Source organism: Desmodus rotundus, chromosome 9, assembly GCF_022682495.2.
Source record: "Desmodus rotundus isolate HL8 chromosome 9, HLdesRot8A.1, whole genome shotgun sequence".
NCBI lineage: Eukaryota > Metazoa > Chordata > Mammalia > Chiroptera > Phyllostomidae > Desmodus > Desmodus rotundus.
The window spans coordinates 80,768,021-80,790,638 of NC_071395.1; the positions used below are offsets into that span (position 1 = coordinate 80,768,021).

The window sequence follows — 22,618 nt, forward strand, 5'->3', positions numbered from 1 at the left end:
ATGTCAGGCGGTCTGGATACTGAACATTCTCTCCTTAGTCCTGCGGGGCGTCCTCAGAGGGTGATCTGGGAGGTCTGAGGCGTCTCCAGGCATTGATGCAGGTTGACATTCCCAGGCCGGTTCAGACAGGAATAGAATCGTTTCCTCGTGTCTTAGTCCACTTGATTTTCGTAATGTAGCCGCTTGACTATAGTGACTCCATTTTATTTCTTCTCTCTTTTCCTCGTTGTTACTATGGCTTTATTACAAAGGACAGAACCTAGGAGCGGATTTGCGTGGGGCCAGGTGTGGGCAGGGGTGGGGCAGGTTGGGGCAGAGATCCCACACCTCCTCCCGGGCACCGCCTCCCCGAAGCTCTCCGAATTGACACTTTGCATGTAAGTGCGTTTTCGTTTCTTTAGGTAGAAGGCCCTCCTGGGTGAACCCTTTTCTGCCTTCTGTGTAGGTCTGGCCCTTACAGGTGGCCAGAGCCCAGTAAGATGGCGATTGCTCGCCAGCCACAGGGGGCAGCTGTGTCTGTGAGCACCCGGTAGGGCAGCGTGGTTGACCTGGGCCCTGTTCCTCACCGTGAGGCTCCCGTGTGCTGGCAGGGAAATGAGGAGGCACAGCTCAAAGGTCAGCCTGCTGGGCCAGTGGGTGCTGCGGCAATGGACCCTGAAGGCCTAGAGGCCCCGGGCCTGGTGACTTGAATGAATCTCCTTCTTGCCTCAGAGTCCTGTAATGCTTGGCTCTGGGCTCCGTTTGTCTAAAGGCCAGGAGGGGCGAGACCTCAGTTCTACAGGTGTAGGGAGCAAAGGAGGCCAGCCTGGGACAGGTCCTAAGTCCCCGCTGTGCCCTGCTGTGTCCCAGCTGTCCCCTAGGGGTCAGCTTAAGACTGCTGAGATCACTGCTTTGGCTTCCCAGGTGCCACTAGGGGACGAAAGTGTGCTGAGTTGTTTGGGGACTGTGCAAGGATGACACGTGGTGGGACAACAGCGTACCCCCCAGCCCCTCCTGCCCTCAGGGTGGGACAGGGGGTCTCTGATGTCACTCACCATGGGAGGGGGGTCCTAGTTAAAACAGTGAAATGCTTTAGTGTTGGCCGGCGGTAAACAGTTGCAAACCAGGCATCCTAAGGGCACCTCGCCCCCTCACCCCTGTCCCAGGCCCCGTGACCCCACCACTGGGCCACATAGCAGGGTCGCTCCGTCTGCTGTCCAGACTGCTGGCTGATGCGAGTCCATCTAATTGGGTGGCACCTGTGTCATACCAGTTCTGGAACTTACTGTGTGGCACCGTCCCGCCTGTGTCCTCAGAGCCCCTGGCACCCTGGCACTACAAGCGTCTCTAAGGGCTTGGTAAATCCAACGGTTGGGCAGGTTTTCCAATGCAGGGGATTTAGGTTTGGTCAGAGGGGATGCTGGGTGTCCCTGGTGTCCATGGGCGGGTGTCCTGAGGCTTAGGTTTCAGGAAATGCCCTGGGAGTCCCTCTTGAGTCCCTCTTGAGGCTGGCCCTTGCTTTTGCACAGCCCCAGTCCCTGCGGTGTAGGGGTGTCTGTGGGGCAAGGGCACAGGCAGGTGTGGACAGCCCACCCCAGACTTCAAAGGCAAGGGGGCAGCGAGAGGGAACCTGACCCCACGGGTACGGTAGGACCTGAGCCCTTGGGCATTCTCCCGTGTGGGTGATTAATAGGGAACCCCATAAAATGAACAGGGCGTCAAGCCACCTGCTCCTCCTGTGTAGTCACCACCTCAGCAAATGGTGTCACCATCCATCCAGCCCCCAAGCCAGAATGTCATCCTGAGTCCCCCACATCCAGCTGGCCTCTCGAGGCCTCTGGTCCCCACTCACCCCTCCTCTCTCCCCACTGCCACCTACTGGCTCTCTTCGTCGCTGCCCCAGCCTCTCTCCCCCCAGACCAGTGTTCCACCGCAGGATCTTCCGAAGGAGCGGCTCTGATAGTGTCAGCCTGCACCCCACCCTCCCACCCCCGTTCTGCGGCCCCTCATCACCAACGGGGTAAACTCCATCATCGGCCCCTGCCCATTTCTTACAGCACAGCCCCCCGGAATCGTTAACACCCATCTGCTTCTTGTTTCGCTTTGTTTTGTTTGGCTTGTGTGTTTAATCCTCACCTGAGGACATGCTTATGGGTTTTAGAGAGAGGAGAAGGGAGGGAGAAAGAGAGGGAGAGAAACATCAGTTGGTTGCCTCCTGTACACACCCTGACCTGGGACGAACCCGCCACCTGGGCAGATGCCCCACAGGGGATCAGACCTGCGACCTTTTGGTTTACAGGATGACACCCAACCAACCGAGTCACACCGGCCAGGGCTGCTTCTCATTTTTCGAAAAGGTGTGTTCTCTCTTGCCTCTGAGACTTTGAACAAGTTGTCTTTCTCCTGGGTTGTCCTCCACCCACTCATTTTGGGCTAACTCCTGGCCGTCATTTAAGATTTACATAGGCAGCCCCCTCCGGGAAGCCTCCCCGGGTTCCCTCTGCCCCAGCCTGCCCTGCAGCCTGAGCTTCCAGCCGGCCCTGTGCCCCCTATCACTGCCTTCGCCTCACCCTCCAGGATGGCTCCCTGTTCCCTGGGCAGGGCTGGAGTTGAGCTTCCCTCCTCACTGCCAGCAGGGCGCCCGGAGTGAGCGCCCTTGCCCGCACCCCACGGAGCACTTCCACAGCGGAAATTGAGACGTGGGCTTGTATCGAAGGGTGTGCGGATTTTGTTTTTTAAAATATTATTTTAATAGATGTGGCCAACATTTTCTTCCAAAAAGATGGAACCAGTTTATACCATCTGATAGGTTATGAGAGTGCCCATTTCCTCACCCCTTCACCAGCCCTGGACGCTCTTCATCTACCTGCAGGTCTCCCCTCCCGTCTTCCCTCCTCCCTTCTGCTCACCATTCTGACGGGAGATCATTCTCACTTTCATTTGTGCTGCTGGTTACTAGTGAAGTGGATGTTTCCTCTGTCCTTGGCCCTTTGAAGTTCTTCTGTGAATCACCTATTCATAGTCTTTGCCCATTTTCCATGAAGTGATTTTTGTTTGTTTTTTAATCCTCACCCAAGGATATTTTTATTGATTTTGGAGAGATAGGAAGAGAGAGAAGGGGTAGGGGGAGAGAGAGACAGACAGATAGAGAGAGAGAGAGAGAGAGAGAGAAACAATGATATGGGAAACATCAATCAGTTGCTTTCTGTATGTGCCCCGACTGGGGATTGAACCCGCAACCTTTTGGTGTATGGGACAACGGTCCAACCAACTGAGCCACTGGTCCCAAGGCTGTCATTTTCTTACTGGTTTATAAGAAACTCTATATACGTATCTGTCATTCTTTATGTATTTTGCTTATATTTTGATCTTGGTTTTGGTGTCTTTTATTGCACAGCATTGAAAAATTCTGAAGTAATCATTATCAATCCTTTTATGCCATTTCCACTTTACGTATTATCTTGGGCCTTCTCTACCTCAAGGCTGTACACTTATTCTCCTACATATATGTTTTTTCAAATACTTTCAGACAAACAGTGCTTGTGCTGAGCTCTTTGATCCCCCCGGAGCGTGTTTTTTGGTTTGGTGGCGAGCTGGCATTATTCTGTTCCACGCGTTGCCAGCCGTCCAGGTTCCCGCCGTAGCGGAGCCCTTCTTTCCCCACGCACCTGGAATTGTACCCCTTATTCCTGTGCTAACTCTCCTTGGAAACGTGCGTCTCTTTCTGGACTCCGGTCTGTTACATTGATCCACTTGTCTACCTACTTCTAACCGCAAACCACGGTTTCAGTTACTCTTGCTTTCTAGTTTGGTAACTGATAGAGAAAGCTTTTCTCATCGTTTTTGATTTAAATGTCCTTTTTGTTATTCTTAGATATTTTCTCTTCCCAAATAGTCTTTTTTTGGTCAAATTTAACGGAAAATCCTGCTAGAGATTTTGTTTGAAATTTGTACATCCGTTGAAGGGCCTTGGTTTTATATATAATATAATATTGAGTTCTCTCACCCAAGAACACAGTGTATCTCTCCATTTACTCTGGCCTTCGTTGATGCCCTTTGGAAAAGTCTTGTGATTTTCTCAAACAGGTTCTGCATGTATCTTTATTTTTAACAGAGTATTTTTTTATTATTGATTTGAGACAGAGAGAGAGAGAGAAAAATATATCTATTTGTTGTTCCACCTCTTTCTGCATTCATTTATTGGCTCCGGTACGTGGGACGACGCCCCAGCCCACTGAGGCACCTGGCCAGGGCATCAGAAAGGTCCTTCACATTCTTCGTAGGGCGACTCTCTTTTTTTGAGTTTCTGTTGCTGTTAAGTGCAGGATGTTTTTGCCATGATATTTCCTAATTGCTTATGGCTGCGTGTCTAGGACAAATTTTCATTTTTGGAGGTGATCTTGTCATGATAACCTTACCAACCCCCTTATTAGTTCTAGTAGTTCATTTCTGTGCAATTTTCCAACTCGCTTAATCTACCTAAGAAAGTAACTCTATCATTTTTTCTGCATAAGTTTAAATGGCCATGTAATATTTCATCACATGAAACAGACAAATTTATTTACCAGTGCCTCATTGTTGGGCATATCTATTTTTTAACCTAATTTTGGCTATTACAAAACAGCGTAAAAATGATTCGTGTAGCTAAATCATTCCCCACAGCAGCAATTATTGCTTTCGAATAAGTCAGAGGTTGGCGAATTATAATTTCATGGGCCAAATCTAGCAGCCCATTTTTGTAAGTAAAGTTTTATTGGAGCACAGCCACGCCCCTTTGCTCCCCTGTCGTCTGTGGCTGTGTCCACCCTGCAGGTGGCAGAGCTGAGCGGCCGCCACAGGGCTTCCTGGCCAGCAAAGCCTAAGATTCTTGGTATTTTCTATCTGCCCTTTACAGGACAAGTTTTCCAACTTTGCGGATAAATTCTGGTAGATGGAAACTGTCTTATCCAAAAGAGGCAAATCTTAAAATTTCTAACACATCTGCCAAATTCCCATCCTGAAGAGTTTTCTGTTTCTGTCCCGACAGGATCTCGTCAGAATCTGGGTACCCTTTTGATATGGGGTGTTACTGATTTCTCAGATCTTTCTAATTTGACAGGCCCAAATTAAAATTGCTCTTTGGAATTACAACGTGATTTAACTCTTAAATTGCATTTATTGGTCATTAGGAATTCTTTCTTCATGAATTGCCTGTCTGCGTTCTTTATCCTGGTTTTTATGGGTGTGTTCATTTTCCTTGATTTATCGGAACTAGAAATACTAACTTTTTTGACATCCATTACACATAATTTTTCAGTTTGTCATTTATTTTTGACTTCGTGTCTTCAGGCTTTGGTTGGATGCTTAAGAAAGGCTTTCCCATCCAACACTGTGAAACTATTCTATTTCCTTGTGATTTTTTCAACTCAGTTTTTACGTTTAAAGCTTTGATCCGTGAAATGAACCTTGATGTGTAGAGTGAAGCAGGGATCCAGCTCCCGTTTTCCCTCATCAACCCCCCTAACCCCCTCCCACTGGCCTCACCTCACAGGAGCCAGAAGCTCTTTGTAAGGTTACACTGACGCCAGGGCCTCGAATGGCACAACAGATGGGGTTTGCCAGGACCCGGACTTCAGCCTGAGCCCGAACCAGCTCTGCTGCTCATATTCCGAAGGAGCTTTTGTCAAGCCCCAGTCTTGCCAGACGTTTTTAAAAAATCTACCCTGTGCTTCTCTCTAGGACGGGCCTGGGACGCTTATGGCCGGGGGGGTCTGAGTTCACCCCCTCCCCCCACTTAATTTCGTGAATCCGGAAGCAATCGTTTCTAAAACCACTTGTGACACGGTACTTTTAAATTCTAAAAATACTTCTTCTGATGAGCAGGGCCCTAATTCAGCTGGGCTGGAGAGATGTGGGCGGCAGCCGCGGGCCTGGCTGGCGTGGCGGGCGGAGGGCGTTTCAGAGCTCCGGGAGGGGCCTTATTTAATGCGTTCAGCTTATATCTAGTCCCATATTTTTTCTGTGTTCCAGAACCCCCTCCTGGAAAAGAAAGATAATTTCTTTACTCCAAGCCTCAGGATTTCTGTAAGAATAAAAACATCCTCCAGTGTATCTTTGGGAGGTAACGGAACCCTGATTAAAGTAAAGGTAGCCAGAGCAGAAACCGATGTCCAATCCCCTTTTGTTTGTGGCTGAACCCTGGTCTGCCGGAACCCCGTCTCCAACCATCTACCCATCCCTGCCCCAGAAGGCCGGGCTGAGCCAGCCCACGAATGCCAGCTTCCCCAACAGCCTCCCGCTCCACCTCCTGCCTGACCCACCCCTCTTGCTCAAGGTCACACGCGTCTGTAGAACTTAGCCTCCCGGAGTTAGAACTTAGCAGATTTTAGAGAGGGGCCACTTCTAGCCCGTCTTCTTAAAGTGGAGCAGAAGGGGAAAGGTTTGGTTTTTAGTACCCTGTAGGATGTTAACCAGTTTTGTGTCTAGCTTTGGAACCTTATTCCAGCGTTCTTTCTTCCATTGGCTGCACATACTTCGATCTCTCCCGTTCTCCCTTGCAGCAGCTGTCCCCACTTGCTGGCTGCCTCAGGAAAGAATTAAGTAAATTCTGACGCAGGTAACTGTGGGAAGACACGCACCCACAATCACATCAGGACAGATGTTCTCAGAAACAACAGCCTCCGCTAGTGGTTCTCACCTCCGGCTGCACACGGGAATCATACAGGGAGCTTTGAAAACATACTGGTGCCTGGGGCCTGCCTCCCAGGGACTCTAATTTAGTCAGTCTGGGGAGGGGTCCACTCATCTATTTTGAAAAACTCCCCAAGTCATTCTAATGCACAACCAGAGCTGAGAACTCAGCATCGAAACCAGGAGCTCGCGATCTCTGCTGCATATGAGAATCACCTGGGAGCTTATAAGCATCCGGGTTGTCCCTCAGACCAATTAACCCAGATCCTCCAGAGGTGGGGCCCAGGTATCAGCATTTTTCAGAGCTCCTTGGGTGGTTCTGTGAAGCTGTGCCTCTCACACAATGTTCCAGAGTCTGGCCAGTTCATATCGACCCTTGTTTTCCTGAGGGCGGAATGCAGAGGTGCGGGTCGGGGAGCTCTTACACGCAGGAGACGGCCCGTGTCTGGCGCATCTCAACAAACGCTGGCCGCCCTGCTCACAGGGCCCCAGAAAGCATCCTCTAGGGGGTGTGGTTTGGGATTGCAGGGCCTGGCCTGAGGCGTCCGTCCCTACAGAACCTGGCCGCCTGGGTGCTCAGGCACGGGGAGGGAGCATTCCTGCAGCCAGTGAGTCATGGCTTTGCTGTTCCGGAGAGAGGCCCTGAACAGGCCCACAGGGACTCAGGTTAGCAGGGCTGGGGGTGCCCCCTGCGGCGGGAGCCCAAACAGGAACCTCACGATTAGGGAGGTCCTCACCTGCCCCCGCTGAGAGCTCGGGGCCCACCGCAGAAGGTGCAGGAGTGGAGAGGAGATAACAAAGACCTAGCAGATTTACTTTTCCTCCAGCTTTTTTTTAATTTCAACTTCCAGGAGAGTTGTAGGAGAAATACAGTGAATCCCATGTATCTGGCTCCCTAGCGGCTCCTAGATCCAGCAGCCGTTAGCATGTTGTTAATGTGCCTTCTCTGCATATGTGCGTGTTTATACATATCTACTTGCTTTTGCTCTTTCTTCCTTCCTTTCTTTCTTTCTTGTTTTTTGCTGGCCCGTTTGAAAGTTAGCTGCAAACACTATGACACTCTATTCTGAAATTTAAAAAAAACTAAGAGCAGGGCTGCCCTCCTCTGTATCCACAATACCGTTATCGTTTGTGGGAGTTTAACTTCGACGCAGCATATTATCTAATGTAAACTCCGTATGTAAGTTTCCCATTATTGTTGTAGCTTTTCTTTTTGATCTGGGACGCAGTCCAGGGTCACACGTGACATTTACTTGTCGTGTCTCAGCCTTTTTTTTGCACCCTTAAAAACATGAATATTATTTATTAATTCAAGCCAGTTGTTCCAGAGAATGCCCCTCAGTGTGGATTTGCTCTCATGGATTGGCTAGCCCTTTGGGGTGGTACAATTTAAATCCGAATTGAAACGATGTGGGGAGGAGAGACCCAGGATGGGAGTTCTGTGTTGGCTTCTCCATTTCTCCCCGTGGTGCCCCCGCCTCTGGTGGCAGTTTTCCCAGCTGCAGAGCAGCCAGCACCAGGGTGTGAAGGAGATGCAGGAACACCACGGGGCAGAGGGGCTTGCCTGTGTGGGGCAGCGAGCCCACTCGTGGGCACCTGTCCCCAGGAGGGGGAGGAGGCCGCAGGCCTCGCTCCTCGCTGGCTCCCAGAATGTGCTGTGGGCCCTGCGGGTGTCTGAGTGACGTGTGGTCAACCCTGGCACTTGGGAACCACACGAGGACATGTGAGTGCTTGCTCCGTAGCCGTGGCTACATCATCCTCTCAAAGTTTTGCACACCTGCCCTTGCATCCTTCAAGTTTCAACACAAATGTCACCTCCTCAGAGAAGCCTTTCCTGACCACCCATCTCAAGGCATCCCTCTGTACACCCCCCACCCCGTCACCGTCGTCACACCCACCCTGCTCATTTCCTTCAGAGCCTGCACAGCCTTAACCACCTAGGTGTGGCTTGTCTGCCCCCGCAGGGGACTGTAAGCTCCGTGGGCCAAGGGCTTTGCCTGCCTCTTTCACCGCTGTACCCTCCACACCCAGCACAGTGCCTGGCACGGAGACACCGTCGGGACCCAGTTGCCCAAGCAGGTGGTTGAATCTCAGCTGTGGAAGGCCAACTCTGCCAGGGAGCAATGGGCAGGTCTTCTCCTACCTGGGGGCAGTTGGGGGGGCTCCCCCAAAAGACTGTAAGAATCACACTCTGCCTCAGTGATTCCGGGGGCGTAGGAAGGAGTGAGAAGAGAAGGGGCTGCGGCTCTGACCCTGCACCTGGGCTCTCACGCTCGCAGTGTGTATGAATCCCTTGGGAGCTTACCAGCTGCAGACTCTGCCTCAGTAGGTCTAGGGCCAGCCTGATTCTGCGTTTCCTGCGGGCTCTCGGGCGCGGGGGGCGGAGCGGGGACCCTATGGGCCAGGGGCCACACTAGCAGAGCTTTCAGTGACTGTGGGCCCTGCCCCCAGCCTTGTGCATAAATGCCACCTGCCACCAGAAGACGTGGAAAGAGCTCGAGGCTCCCTTTGTGGCCTCCTCCCCCTCCCCGCACCCTCTGCCAGCAAGTGTTGTTTCTCGCAGTGGCTGTCACCTCCCCATGTGGTGAGGCCTGCTAGGTTTCTGTCTCCACATTTCTGCTACAGTGACAGACAGCCCAGATTCCCCACCAGGAATTGTCTCAACCGCTTGCTTCTGTCTGTGCTCGGTTTTAACTCTGGGCTTGCTCCTTGCTCCTTTCGGTAAGGCTGACGCCTTGGGGATGTTGTGTCTGCCTTTGAAGTCAGGCCGGCGCCCCACCCCCAGTGCAGGATGGGACAGCTGACCTGGCTGGGAACTGGCCTTGCCACCCAAACCTGGAGGCTGAGGGGCTTCCAAGCTTTGGTTTAGGAAGTAGGTGCCTGCCTGGCCCTGGAGGCAAAGGGTTAATTTAAGCCTGGGAAGGGCAGGAGCTTTGGGGTCTGAGGGGCCTGGGTTTGAATCCCAACTCTTTCCCTTACTAGTTTGGCCACCTTTCAAATTACTTAACCTCTCCAGGCCTCACTTCCTTCCCTTGCTAAATGGATATTGTAACTGGGGTCTTCCTCTCGGAGTTATCGTAAAAATGAAAAATGAGAAGGCATGGAAAGCACCTAGTACAGTGCCTACAAAATGCTGGAATCTCTCAAATCACAGTGCATAGATTGTGAGACATATCAAGTAGACTGAATGAATGCCTAGGGTGCTGAAAAGCGATGCCTGGGGCCCAGGCCTCCTTCCACACCTGCATCCCTTAACCCACCTGCTGCTCCTGCACTGCCAGGGAACTCAGCCCCTGGGCCACCCCTGTGTCAAATTGTCCTCCCAGGGAGGAAGGGACTGAGGACACACCATACCTGCTGAGCCCCCGGGGATGCTCAAATGTTTTACTGGAGATAAAAAGCTGCCCCCTTCCCCACTGATCGTTGCTACATTCCTGCTGAGGACCAGAAAAATAGCTGAGAGTAACAGAAGACACAGCATAACCTCTGCTCCTCGGGGTGGAACTCTCTGGGAGCGGGGGGCCCAGGCTAGCTGTCCATTCTCCCCAAGTCTCTGGTTACCAGCATGGCAGCGTGGGCAGGAGGGGCACCGAAGGAATCCCTGCCTCGGGGCCTTGCCCATCCTGCTTCGTGCACACTTGCTGTATCCAGCTGAGTAGGGAGGGGGCTCTTCCGACCACAGGGGCTGGGAGCTGAGCCTCTTCTCAACTCTGATGCTGTGACTTTACCTTTACCACACCCCGCCTGGTTGTCTTCCTCTGCTGTGTGACTTGGAACGTTCTTGCTGTCCTCCAGGGAATTTTTAACCCAGGCTGAGAGGCCTCCTGAGACGCGTGGGAGGGCCGGCACCCAGGCCGGAGCACGTCGGCCAGGTGCACCTCAGTCCTGACTTCCAGGCAGAAACCCGGGTCGATGTGACATGGGAGAAAGTCGTCCTGAGGACACACTAACCACACTCCTTCAGATTTTCCACTCCTGGTATCGAGTTCCGCATCGGAAAGCGCTGTTTCGTTTTACCTTCTCGCAAACCGTCTTCATGCACGTACATTTTGTTTTTATTTCCTTGCCTCAGTGTAAGGCAACCCTAAACGGAATATTTCAGCTTTCTTTCTTTTATTGCAGTGGGGGGTGTGGAGAAAGAAAGAAAGAAACATCGATTTCCTGCTCTACTTATTTATGCACTCATTGGGTTCTTCCTGTATGTGCCCTGACCAGGGATCGAACCCACAACCTTGGCGTATAGGGACGGCGCTCTAACTGACTGAGCTACCTGGCCAGGGCAGAACATTTTAACTTTCTTAAAATTGCTCCTTGAAATCTTATTGGATTTGTCATGTTCTTGTACACTTTGATCCATTCCATTATTTTTAGGATTTTTGCACCCAAATAAAAGGTCTTTCTAGGTGAATTTATACCCTTTTCTCATCAGGTAAGAAGTGTGGCATAACCACTCCTTTCTTGTCTTGATAACTAGAAAACTTACTGCCAGCGGGAAATCAAGAACTTTTTGATTCAGTTATTAGCCTCCTTTTTCGGTATGAGTGTTTTGGTTTTTTTTTTAATTTTATCAGTTCAACTGTGAATGTCTCACTGCAAAAATTTCACAGGTGTCAACAACAATAACGAAACCGAGTCTGGATAGTCAGGAGGGGCTGTTGAGAGGATCATTCCAGGGAAGGGAAGGGACTGTCCGAGTGGGAGGGGGACCCTGCAGAAGGAGAAAGCTCCGGCGGAAGGTCTTCAGGCTTCTCAAGGATTGGCCGAAAGGGGGTTTCTTCACGGGGCAGACCAGACCAGGCTCCAGCCAGTGTGGGGAAGTGGGCCGACAGGGCGGTGTAGTCCCCAGAAGAAATCAGAGACCGCTTTCCCCCGGGCCAGTGCATGCTCAGAGGGCTGCTGAGAAGGGCTACCTGCTGGCTCCGGCAAAGCTCACGGACCCCAGGGGAGAAGGGGAGCTTAGTCAGTGTGCTGACTGAGCGTTTTGTTCCGGTAGATGGTAGGGGCCAGCAGTTCACGGGAAGAGTGGGAATCTGCAGGGTGGGAAGTGGTTCCTAGATATCCCTTTGTCTAGACTTTGCCCTCTCTGCTCCCCCGGGGCAGGGAGCAGCCTCATCAGTCTCTCTGCCCTGCCCAGCCCTGGGCCTGAGGGAATACTCCTCAGTGTTTGTTGACTGGCTGACTGAGGGCCTTCTTAGAGTCAGGAGCTCGCCTCCCTGGGAGGTCCAAGAATAAGCAGGCTGGTCTCCTATCCCTCCCTGAGGGGTCTTGGCTCCTGGCTGTGACCCTCACCCCCTCCTTCAGGAGCTGCTAGCTCCCCCTTCCCTAGGAGGGTCCCCAGCTCTCAGCCTGCCCCACCACCACCCCTTCTCTGAGGGGCCCTAGTACCCCCCTCCACCCGATAGGGTGTCCAACTCCAGGGAGCACTGCTGGGTCCTGCCCCCACCCCAGTCTGTTTTTCGGGTTGGGACAGGCTGGAGGAGTGGGCAGGGGAGGGCACCCTTCTGCCTGTTTGCGGGGACTGACCTCCAGCAGGTGACCCAGGGGACTGACCACACGCTTCCTGCCGCTTGGACCCTCTCTCTCCACTTGTCGCTTTCTCTGTTTCTGTGCCTGCACCCTCTCTCTGTCTCTGTCTCTGCTCTGTGTCTCTGTACGTGTGTCTCTTTCTGACCTGCTCTCTCTTCGTCTCTGTCTCTGACTCCATCTCTGGGCCTGCTTGCCCAGTCTTTGTCCCTCTCTCCCGCTCCCCTTGCCTGTCCCTTGTCTCTCTCCACCCTGTCTCCCTCTGGCCTGCCGATACCTCCAGTCTCGGCCAAGGAGGCCTTCCGGTTGGACCCAGGTCTCAGCAGGACCCAGACACGGGGCTGGGTGGCGTCAATGGAATGTCAGCTCTGTAATCATTTCCCCACCCTCCTGTCTCGTCTACTTAGATGAGCCCTCCGGGAGGCACTATTAGTTAGACCCATTTTACTGATGAGGGGCTGAGGCTCAGACAGCAATTAACTCGCCTGCCCGAGGTCTCAGGACTACAGAGTGCTGAGCCAGGACTTTAATCTGCACCTGACGCCAGATACCCCAGCCAGCCAGCTCTGTGGCCACTTTTCCCGAGGCTTCTCAGGTGCCTAGGCCTCTCCTCACTCCCTTTCCCCAGCAGCCTGGGAGAAAGGACCAGAGGACTCACTCGCCCGGAGGGTTTGCGTTGCTTCAAAGACAGCTCATCAGAGCACCTGCCTCGCTGGAGGGCACTCTTTTACCCGAAGGAGTGAAACTAAGTGTTTCAGGAGCCAGTGAGTCCTGGACTGGGACCAGGAAGCCCCCCAGCCCATTCCTACCAGCTCTTGTAACCCTGGACACAGGCCACGGGAACCAGAAGAGCCGGCTGTTGGTGCTGCCTGCCGCCTACCAGACCCAGTAAGCAGAGACGGGGATGGGATCTTTATGGGCGCTTTATTCAGATGGCTCGCGATCTGAGAAGATGGCGGGTTTGTACCCTAACAGACCATCTTCCATTCCATTTTCAACCCACCCTTTTTTAAGAAGAAAAGTACAGGTAAGGGGTTCGGAATTCAAGGCAAAAAATGTAGGTGAGGGGTTTGGAATTCAGGAAAGCGTTAATCAGATAACAGCTGCCATCCGTGATTTCTCTGACGTCCTTTCATCTGCTGACCGGTGATTTTGTTTATCGTGTGTCCTGGGTCCTGGGTCCTGGGTCCTGGGTCCTGGGTGCTTTCCTTTATCTGTGTCCTGGGAACCGGGCCGTCTCTCCCTGGAGTGGCTCGGATGCCACCTTGGTTGCTCATGGTCACTTCTGGAGCACAAAGGTCAGTCGCTGTGGTCCCCTGGAGTCACGGTGGGCTGTACCTTCAGTCCCTGAAATGATAGCTTTTCACAGGCCTCAACTACTAGGCTTATTAACTCTTCCATTAAACTGAAATTTCCCACTCTCGAGTTCCCCATCGCCATCACCTGGACATAGAGGGACCTAAAACCAAAGCCTTTGGGTCGGGTAGGGGAGGCAGGTGGCACAGAGCCCCCCGTGAAGGGCTGTGCAGGTGGTTAAAAGGTGTTCCTCAGACAGGGGGTCCTCTGCAAGGGAGTCTGGGAAATGCATCAAGGACAGATGAGCCAGCTTCTCTGCTGCAGGACTTCTGGGAGCCTGTGCACCTCTGGGACCCCAGGCAGGAGGTGGAGGTGGCATGCCGGCCCCTTTGCTCGCGGAGCCCTGCGTGCACCAGCACCTCTGTTCCAGACACGCGGCCCTGACCGGCTCTCGGGGCAGCCCGGGGCGCGGCGTGAAACAGGTGGAGGCCTGGCTGCCCCTCCTGCCCCAGAGGAAGCAGTGCGGCCCTGTGATAACAGTGTGGGGTTTGGTCAACGGCTGTTACACGAGGACCAAAGGCTGTGGCTGCACACACTGTCACGTGTGAGGCCGGTGTCTTCATCGACCAGCCGGGGCCATGCTGCTCCGCAGCTTCAGGGGTGCCCTTCTTATCTCATCAGAGTCCGTCGGAATGGCACCTGTGGGAGAGGCGCGGTGCACGGCCTGTGCGACCAAGCAGGACAGTCCCGTCCCAGCCCTTATCACTGTTGTCCGACTTTTGCAACACCTGTGTGTTGACTTCCTGTCCAGTCCGCCACTGGTGGTGGCTCTGGAGGCCCTCCTGTGAGCCGTGTCTCCCCTCCTCCCCTCCTCTGTGGCCCTTCTGCCTCAGCCCGAGGCCAGAGCAGTCAGCAAGAGCCCCAGCTGTGCAGAGGGCCGGGGGTCCTGCCCTGAGGTGCCCCGGTTCTGTGGTCTTGGGCAAACCACATAACCTCTTTGGGGCCAACGACCTTATTTGCAAAATGAGGATAAAATACCCCTCAGGTTGTAGTTTTCTTTAGCACTAGATGCTGAGTTCAGGAGGCCAGAGGCCGCCCCTCATTCCTCTCTGCCCCCCGGGGCTGGCACGTACTTGGTCTTGGTGGACGCTTATTAGATATTCGCCTTGTCACTTTGCCCAGAACCTTCTGTACCTTCCCCCATGCTTCATTGGTTCGCCCAGGATCTCCCCAGCGTGGCCTGCCCTTCCTAGCTCTCGGCCTTTGCTTAGGTTCTCTCCTAGAATTCCCGTCTGCTGCATCTGCAGTGCTGGTCATTTTGGGGGCCGCTCCACTGCACCCCAGAGCGTTTCCCTGCCCTCTCCCCCGACCAGAAGCAGCCTCCTCCTTCCACACCAACCCCTCCCCCAGGGCCGGGACACTTCTGCCTGATGGGGCAGGGAGGGGGTGGGGCGCGTGTCTTTGTGTTCCTATGGGCCTCTCTGTTGTTCTCTAAGCAGAGTGTGTGTGTATGTGTGGGGCGTTGTTGTCACTCTGCTGCACCCTCTTGGAGTTCCCAGGGCCTGTGTGGTGCCAGGTGCAGAGCGGACTCAGGGCAGGAGGACGTACAGTGGATGGGAAGTTGGTGGCGGCCACAGTGCTCTTTCCCACCTTCCTGTCCCATGCAGCCCTCCCAGGTGCCCTTCTCAGAGGGAGGCAACCCTGGGCGGGAGGGTCAGCCTGCCACCTTTGCGGGCCCAGGAGTGGCAGGGACGAGCTAGCTGGCTACTGCGGGCTCGGGGCCCACTGGAAAATCAGCCTTTGGGTCTGGTGGAGGAATAAGCACATTAGAGACTTGCGTTTGGTGTCTTGGCCTCCCGGACTCTCTGTGGTTTACAAAAAGGGGGAGGGCACTTAAGAGGCTTAACTCGGGCCCTGGTCTGCCCCCCACGGGAGGAGGGGGTGTGGCTTCGCAGGAGAGTGCCCTAGCCCTGGGCCTGAATCGCGACTCTGCCCCTGCCTGGTGAGACTCTGGCAGGTGGTGTCTCCTCCCCAAACCCTGTGTCCTGCCTGTGGAACGGGCATGACCCTGGAGCCCTGCTCAGGCTCCTGGCCGTCCAGGGATGGGAAGTAGCAGCCCCGGGGCGTCCCCCAGGACAAGCTGGAGACTGACAGGGAGATGGGGCTGGAGACGGGGCTAGAAACGGCGGCGCTGCCAACGTCACTAGTTTGCTCGTATTCTCTGGCAAAGATCCGTTATTTCTTGGACCTCTTTGTTTCTCTCACCTTCCATGACTCGTGTTGCAGGTGCCTTTCTCTCTGGGACCGTTTTTTTCACTGAAACAAAACGTTTGTTTTTCTGTAATCACTTCACAGGGCTAGCAGAGAACAACACTGCTGCAAACCCTGGCTCCGCCAGGTGCTGAGCCGCCGCCACCCACCGCTCCCCACCCATAGCCCTTCCACCCACGGCCCCCTCCCAACACCCGCGCACCCCCACTGCCCATGGACCCCCACCCATGGACCCCATCATCCATGGACGCCCACCGCCCCTGGACCCTTACCCACTGCCCCCCATGCCCCGCAGCTCCCCCGCCAACCCCACAGCCCCACCAGGCTGAGAAACACCTTAAGGCCACTTGTCAGAGAGGAGCCAGCACACAGATGAGACAGAAAAGCCCCACCCGACACAGAAGCCTGAGACTGGGCCTGGCCTGTGATTCAGACAACACCTCCAAACTGTTCATGTCTCTACCCCCGCCCCCAGACCCTCAGCTGGCCCCTAAAGTACACAGGAAGGACCACCACGAGGTTACCGGGCCCGGCTGTAAGCCAGCGGTCAAGCAAAAATAGGTGGGTGCGGGACTCCTCAGAGTTTAGCCGGCTCACGGCCCTAGGGACAGTCAGAGAGGGTGATGAGACTTGGCCAGGGGACAGACACCTTCTTCCCCTCAAGAGCACCTGTGGGAACTACTGTCACCAACACGCTCAGCCCTCCCTGTCCAGACCACGGACGTGGCAGTCACCTGGGAGCTTATTAGAACTGCAGCGTCCGAACCTGCATTTCAACAAGACCCAGGGTGACTCATTCACACGCTCCTTGAAGCCTGGGCGACACTCTTGCAAGTGCCTGGGTCTCCGCCTGGTGGCACCTTGGAATCACCCTGGGAACGTCAGCAACCCTGATGCCTGGGATGCACGCCCAGAGGCAGATCTAAGTGGCCTGACGTTGGGCCTGGACGTGGAGAGCTGTAAGAGCTGCCCCGCGACTCTGACGGCAGAGGGTTGGGAACACTGCTCAGTCTCGTCGCCGGCCTCATCAGGCAGCTGCGGGCCAGCACATGGAAAGGCAAACGTGGGGCAGGAGTATCCACTTGGAAATGTGCAGGGAGGCACTTTAGGCCTCGGAACTGCCCCAGGGAGGCATAGGGACAATAAGGCACCATCCAGTGGCTGGACGCAAAGCCTGACCCAGGACTTAGTGTCCTGACACCAACTCCCAGGCTCTCAGAGTCACTCCCTCCACACCATCCCCTTGAAAATCCTCCTTCGCAGGCTTACGCCTGGACCTGGTCCTCAAACCAAAACCCTGATGGGTCTCGATCAGTTTGCCTCCTCTGCTCTGACTTTGCTGGCTGCTGGCTCAGGATGCTGCACACTGGCCGGAAAGCCAGTAAAGATGAATCCACCCAGGCTGGGAGTGTTAACACATTGTAACCACTGAGCTGCCTCCCATTCTGTGATGGACACCGGCTGGGAGGCTGCTCCAATTGGTGTCGAGCCAGGCAGGCACTCCAGGCAGGCTGGGTCTGAGCCCCAGCCCCGCCACTGTCAGCTGTGCAGCCTCCCACGGACCTGCAGCCTCTCTGGGCCTCAGTGCCCTTATCTGTAAACTGGGCACAGCAGCACTCCCCTGCTTCAGGTCAGTGTGCAGACTGAGTGAGATAAAGGAGATGATACAGCCTCAAGCAGGGCCTGGCACAGTGGGCACTGGATCAGAGTTGGGGCTGCTGGGGGCATCCGGCATCCTGAAGCCTGGACACAGGAGGCCCGGGCTTCTCAGTGGGCCCAGGCACCTCAGGCCCGTGTGGCAGGAACACCTTGAACCTCCCCAGCCAGAGGCAGCCAGCATGTACCTCTCTCCTCGGCCAGAAGCACAGGCTCAGTGTCGTTCCGTTTGTGTGTTTGGTGACTGTGAGGAGACCTGCCTGTCACTGTGGGGACTCCCTAGCCTTCCTGGGCTGACCAAGCAGCACGAGTTGTCTGTGCTGGCCACAGCTGGGGGCACTTTCAACTCCGCGAGGAGTTGTTACTGTCAGACAGAGCAGTTGTTACTGTCACGGCTATTTTGGTTTTATTCCTCCCTCTGGGAGCCCGGGATCAAAGGGAAACATCAGCTCTGCCTCCTCATTACAGACAGCACAGAAACGGGCAGGCGGCGGGGTTTGGATATTCTCAGCCGGGGCCACAGACACTGTCTAGTGCAGCACTTTGACCTCACAGATGGGAAGCTGTGTCGCAGAGAGTCAAGGACTTCCCCAAGGGCGGGTCAAGGACTTCCAAAAGGGCAGGTCCGGGCCTGCTTCCCCTGGCTCTTTCCCCTGTCCCTCATGACTGCTGCAGCCAGGAAGGCACTGGGGGCAGGGGCCAGAATCCTCATCCCCGCAGCCAGTGCTTCCGTGTGACATGCAGACCCCTGTGCCCCTGCGACCGACTCAGCCCTGGGGGGTGGGCCTGGGGTCTGCGTCCTTAGCAGATCATGACCAGTTCTGGAATCACTGCTGTGGACTCACCCCAGTGACCCCAAAGCCCCAGGCCTGTGCTCTGGGCCCCTCCTCACCTCTCCTGCATCAGAACTCACCACTCGGGAATCCAGCCCCTGACGAACCTGCTTTCATTTAAAGCGTCACTTATCTGGCACACCCCACAATGGTGGGTCCCAGATGCAGGGGACAGAGGCGATGTCCTGTCACGGACAAGCACGTGCCCCCTGGACCCAGGCATCCTGGGGCCGGATCTCGCACTTGGCACTTCTTGTGGTGCGTCCTCTGCACCGTTCACCTGTCCACACCTTTGTTCCGACCTGGAGGACGAGTGTGAGGACGCCTCTCTCCCGAGGTGTTGTGAGGACTAGATGAGTTAGTGTAAAAAAGTGCTTAGGTCAGTAACGAGTACATGGTAAGGGCCGCGTAGCTGTTTGCTGGTATTGTGCCCATTTCACCGGCTGAGAAAGTTGTGCTGAGAGAGGTTAAAAGACCTTCCAGGGTCATGCAGCCACTAAGTAGCAGAGTTGGTTGGGATTTCTGCCCTTGACCCACATAATCCCCGCCTGGGTGACAGCAGCCTTCCCCCTCCTGCGGCCCAGCTGGTGGACGGCAGGGTGGCAGGAAAGACTGCCCACCCCCCCCCTCCGCCCCCCACACACACTCCCGCACTCTGGGGTTAGGATGCATTCCCACTTCGTTAGCCAGGGAGCCGGTCTCTGGAAACCAGGCGGCCGCACAGTGTCACTGCAGCTCAGCTTCCATCCGCCCCAGAAGTCCCTCATAGAGACAGAGGCTGCTGGGGATGTTACCATTCTCAATCAATCTTAAAAGTCTGATTTGAAAAGAATATAAAACAAAATGTTTTTTATGTGTTTATTTTTAGAGAGAGGGGAAAGGAGGAAGAAAGAGAAGTAGAGAAACATCAGTGCATGGTTGCCTCTCATGCGCCCCCCACTGGAGACCTGGCCCGCAACCCAGGCGTGTGCCCTGACTGGGAATTGAACCAGCGACCCTTTAGTTCCCAGGCCGGTGCTCAGTCCACTGAGCCACACCAGCCAGGGCAAAAGCCTGACTTTTATTATGCCAAGTATTTTGGCCTAAGAGCGTATTTTCAAACAGCGGCTCTCCTGGTCCTGTGTCCACAAGGGCACTTCCTTGTCTGGGGCAGGCCTTTAAGGCCGGGTGTCCTCAAACCCTACCTTTGCCGGGAGTTTTCTGGAATTCAGAAAGCTCTTTCTTTGCAATCCTCCCCTCTCCCACCCCAGTCTTTCTCTTTCCCACTGAATTCTCTCTCAGACTAGTTAAGATGGAACTGGGGACCTTGGCCCAGCCTCCGGCTGACGCTCACCATCAAAATGGGCCCTGAGGCCTAAGGAACAGAAGGAGGCCACTGGAGCCTGTGGAGGGCCCAGCCCAGGGCCTGGAAGGCGCTGCACCCGCCTCCTCGGGCCGCCCGCCCCTCTTCTTCCTCTCCGTGGCCAGGGGAAAGGCGCTCCATTACCACCACGCTTTTTCTTCTCTGTCATCCCCGCCATGATAGAATCTGCCCAGAGTGGTCAGTGCCCGGCCAGCTCTCGGGGCCCATTCTAATGAAGGTAACTGAATGCCAGGGCAGCTGAAACTGACCCTTTACAAAACAGCAAGGGAGGGCTGCCCCTGAGGGCAGAGCTTGCCAGCTCTTGTTTGCCCTAGCCTGGTTTAGAGACAGGCTGGGCCCCGTGGGGGCCCAGGAAGAAGGGGACAGAGAGCAGGTTTATTTGGGGTGAGCTGGGCTGGCTCACTGCAGCCGGTGCTTGGTGCTTTCAGGAGTTGGAAAGGCAAACAGCAGATTTGGGTCATGGGGGGGTGGGAGTGGGGGAGGAGATGTCAGATCAACCAGGATTCTGATGCCAAATAGCTGGGACTCAGGGCTCTGGGCTCTGGACTTGGGACCCTTCTTTTCAGAGCTTCTCTTTTCCTCCCTCCCTCCCTCAGCTCAAAACCTACATCTGCAAGGCTGCCCTCGGGTAGACACATGTCACTACGGTCCAGGGCTCCCGTCCTTGGACTTAAGAGGCCTGTGGCAGAGTAGGAAGGACTTTGGCAGGTTACTGAAGCTCTTTGGAACTCAGCTTTCTCATCTGTGAAGTGGGAGAGTAGGTGCGTACTCTGGTGGGACCAGATGTTGTGGGACCCAAGGCTCTTACAACGTGTGGAGTTCTATCCAGGGTAAAGGGCCTTTGTCAAGTTTACAAAACTCGTGACCACGTGAGCACACTGGTGCCCGTGAGGGCCCTAGAAGGTAAGCCTCATCAGCTGCACAGAAAGCAGGGACATGTGAGCATCTACCTGGCAGGACTGGGAAGGGTCAACCGAGCTCGTATTTGCAGAGCTCCTAGAGCAGTGCCTGGCACGGAGTAGGTCCTCGCATTGACTGCCCTCCTGGCCGACTCTCAGGGCTGCCGTGCGCACTAGATGATGTGCAGGCAGCACCAGGCGTGGTGCCGGCAAAGGCCGGGCCCTTGAGTCGTTCATTCGCTAGCTGGCCTGGTAGGTAGTGCTCCCATGCGCCAGGTGCTGTGCTGGGGTCGCACAGTCCCTCCTAGGGCTCTCAGTCTGGGATGCGTTACCAGGCCACCAGCCCATCACACAAATAGGCAATTCCAAATGCATTGGCGATGGCGTGAGGAAGCCAGGTGACACCCGGGAGAAACAATTTTGACTTGGGATATAAAGAACGACCTCTCTTGAGACATTAAAAAGGGAAGTATTCTTATTATTCCAATTTCTGCTTCGCTTATAGTTTCTCCACATCCATCTATAGGCAGTCTGGCATAAGGACACGCATGGTGATTACCAGGCCCAACTCAAAGCTCAGCAGATGTTGTCTCATTCTGCCCTCTGAACAACTCTCGGTGAGGAGCGTGGAGACTCAGGCGCGGAAGTGGTTGTGCTGAGCTGACTTAGTACTGAATGGCAGAGCTGGGGCTAAACCTCCACCGACCGCCCTAAAGCCCTTGCAACTCCACCAGGTGCTGACACGCAGGCAGGGACGCCCTTGCCAGCTCCTGTGACTTCGTGACCTGCTCAGAGGTCACACTGGCTACCACTGAAATGGTTGTGACCCCGCTGGGGCATCATGGCCCAGGAGCAGCCTCCCAGGTGTGCACTCAGGCACCTGCACTGCGAGTGAGTGCGGCAGCAGGGGCCCAGCGCCCAGGCCACGGCCCCGGGCTCCTGCTGCTCCACCCACTGGGCTCACCAGTTCCTGGGAGGGCGATCGGTGCTCTGCTACTTGATACCTTGGAGGCCTCACAGTGCACAGGATGCACTAACACTATTAAGACAAAGGTCAGAGTTCAGAAAACAAATAGGGACGCAGAAGGAGCCCCACTACTGGGCACAGAGGACCGCAGCGGGGGAATGAGCTTACCCCCAGGCTTCTCAATGGGCCTGGCAGGACAGGGAATGGGCGATGCCGAGCTTTCGTGATCCAGCGGAGGGAAGCAGGCACACAGTAGAGGGGCTGGGGTGGGGCGGGATGGGGGCTAACACTTCTTCAGCTCCTGCTGCGCGCCACCCACTCTGCTCGGTGCTTGAAACCTGTTTTCGGTGGTCCTTATAACAACAGTCTTGTGTGGGAGGTACTTCCATCCCCATTTCACAGATGTGAACACTGAGGCTCAGGGAGGTCAATGACCTTCCTAGGATACTTATCCCTGAACCTGACAAGAGTTCACGGGGAGGGTCATTATAGAGGGGAGAGTTGGCCACGTGGTGGATGAGTTTTCTATAGAAGTTTTATTTTTTAAGTCAATTTCACTGTGTTTGACTACAGACACTTTCCCCATTTCTTTTAGCCCTTGTCAAAAGCTGAAGCAGATGTTTCACCATCATGTGTGAGGAAAGTATGTTGTGGGAGGTGGGAGTTTTTAAAAAGTGCCCAGGGTTGTAATGTTGGCGCACGTGACTCTCTGCCGGAGCAGTAGCCACAGCGCGCACTGCGAGGTCACGGGAACCGTGCCCTGTAGCGGCCTTACTCCGGTCAGCCCTCCCCCAGGGGAGACCCTCACAGGAGAGAGGCTGCGATATCCCCGTTCTACAGTTAACAGAACCGAGGCTCAGCTGTTAAACAGGTTGCCCAAGGTCGCCCGGCAAAGTGGTGGAGCTCAGACTCAGAGTCAGGCTTTTCAGAGAGGAGAGAGGTGGCGGTGTCCCCAGGATGGCCCTGGGCGGGACCCGACGGGAGCCTATGGACCGATGAGCCGGGATGGAGGTGCTGGGCCACAGTCTGGTTACCCAGGCGCTCAGTGGCAGGTGTGACAGTGAAAGTCACCACTCTGTGACTGTCCAGCTGGCCTGGGGCTAAGCAGGCCGTGAGCCCTGCAGGCTGGGCCCAGACTCGTATCCCAAGGCAGGTAGCCCAG

The 22,618-nt window shown here is 54.9% G+C and overlaps 1 protein-coding gene across 1 annotated transcript in view; it reads left to right on the top strand.

The window, feature by feature from the left end:
* RAB11FIP4 (RAB11 family interacting protein 4) overlaps positions 1-22,618 on the top strand; it is a 100,253-nt gene that overhangs the window by 27,259 nt on the left and 50,376 nt on the right. The window lies entirely within an intron of this gene.